We start from the raw sequence: 2,379 nt of genomic DNA on the forward strand, positions 1-2,379 counted from the left end.
ACTTGGCCCACAAGCAAACCTTGAATTGAAATTGCCCACAACCATGCCTTTTGGCTTTTGTGATGTTTGTAACGAAACGACAATGAAGACATGATCATTTTGGTCAATAGAGCATGATAATCGTTGTTGTTTCTCGTGCACGTTCATTTAAAGCTTAACTCTTTATATTTGGGTTTACTTGGCCAACAAGCAAACCTATTGAATAAAAATTGTCCACGACCATGCATTTTGTGATGTTAGTAACGCAACGACAATGAAGAAAAGATCATTTTGGTCAATAGAGTTTGATAATCGTTGTTGTTTCTCGTGCACGTTCGTTTAAAGCTTAACTCTTTATATTTGGGTTTACTTGGCCAACAAGCAAACCTATTGAATAGAAATTGCCCACGACCATGCCTTTTGTGATGTTTGTAACGTAACGACAATGAAGACAGGATCATTTTGGTCAATAGAGCATGATAATCGTTGTTGTTTCTCGTGCACGTTCATTTAAAGCTTAACTCTTTATATTTGGGTTTACTTGGCCAACAAGCAAACCTATTGAATAGAAATTGCCCACGACCATGCATTTTGTGATGTTAGTAACGCAACGACAATGAAGAAAAGGTCATTTTGGCCTATAGAGTTTGATAATCGTTGTTGTTTCTCGTGCACGTTCATTTTAAGCTTAACTCTTTATATTTGGGTTTACTTGGCCAACAAGCAAACCTATTGAATAGAAATTGCCCACGACCATGCATTTTGTGATGTTAGTAACGCAACGACAATGAAGAAAAGGTCATTTTGGCCTATAGAGATTGATAATCGTTGTTGTTTCTCGTGCACGTTCATTTAAAGCCTAACTCTTTATATTTGGGTTTACTTGGCCAACAAGCAAACATATTGAATTGAAATTGCCCACAACCATGCCTTTTGTGATGTTTGTAACGTAACGACAATGAAGACAGGATCATTTTGGTCAATAGAGCATGATAATCGTTGTTGTTTCTCGTGCACGTTCATTTAAAGCTTAACTCTTTATATTTGGGTTTACTTGGCCAACAAGCAAACCTATTGAATAAAAATTGCCCACGACCATGCATTTTGTGATGTTAGTAACGCAACGACAATGAAGAAAAGATCATTTTGGTCTATAGAGTTTGATAATCGTTGTTGTTTCTCGTGCACGTTTATTTAAACCTTAACTCTTTATATTTGGGTTTACTTGGCCAACAAGCAAACCTTGAATTGAAATTGCCCACAACCATGCCTTTTGGCATTTGTGATGTTTGTAACGAAACGACAATGAAGACATGATCATTTTGGTCAATAGAGCATGATAATCGTTGTTGTTTCTCGTGCACGTTCATTTAAAGCTTAACTCTTTATATTTGGGTTTACTTGGCCAACAAGCAAACCTATTGAATAAAAATTGTCCACGACCATGCATTTTGTGATGTTAGTAACGCAACGACAATGAAGAAAAGATCATTTTGGTCAATAGAGTTTGATAATCGTTGTTGTTTCTCGTGCACGTTCATTTAAAGCTTAACTCTTTATATTTGGGTTTACTTGGCCAACAAGCAAACCTATTGAATAGAAATTGCCCACGACCATGCCTTTTGTGATGTTTGTAACGTAACGACAATGAAGACAGGATCATTTTGGTCAATAGAGCATGATAATCGTTGTTGTTTCTCGTGCACGTTCATTTAAAGCTTAACTCTTTATATTTGGGTTTACTTGGCCAACAAGCAAACCTATTGAATAAAAATTGCCCACGACCATGCATTTTGTGATGTTAGTAACGCAACGACAATGAAGAAAAGATCATTTTGGTCTATAGAGTTTGATAATCGTTGTTGTTTCTCGTGCACGTTCATTTAAAGCTTAACTCTTTATATTTGGGTTTACTTGGCCAACAAGCAAACCTATTGAATAGAAATTGCCCACGACCATGCATTTTGTGATGTTAGTAACGCAACGACAATGAAGAAAAGGTCATTTTGGCCTATAGAGTTTGATAATCGTTGTTGTTTCTCGTGCACGTTCATTTAAAGCTTAACTCTTTATATTTGGGTTTACTTGGCCAACAAGCAAACCTATTGAATAGAAATTGCCCACGACCATGCATTTTGTGATGTTAGTAACGCAACGACAATGAAGAAAAGGTCATTTTGGCCTATAGAGATTGATAATCGTTGTTGTTTCTCGTGCACGTTCATTTAAAGCCTAACTCTTTATATTTGGGTTTACTTGGCCAACAAGCAAACATATTGAATTGAAATTGCCCACAACCATGCCTTTTGTGATGTTTGTAACGTAACGACAATGAAGACAGGATCATTTTGGTCAATAGAGCATGATAATCGTTGTTGTTTCTCGTGCACGTTCATTTAA

The sequence above is a fragment of the Salvia hispanica genome, chromosome 3 (genome assembly GCF_029641045.1).
Source record: "Salvia hispanica isolate PSC_SH4W2 chromosome 3, Shi_PSC_v1, whole genome shotgun sequence".
NCBI classification, from domain to species: Eukaryota; Viridiplantae; Streptophyta; class Magnoliopsida; order Lamiales; family Lamiaceae; genus Salvia; species Salvia hispanica.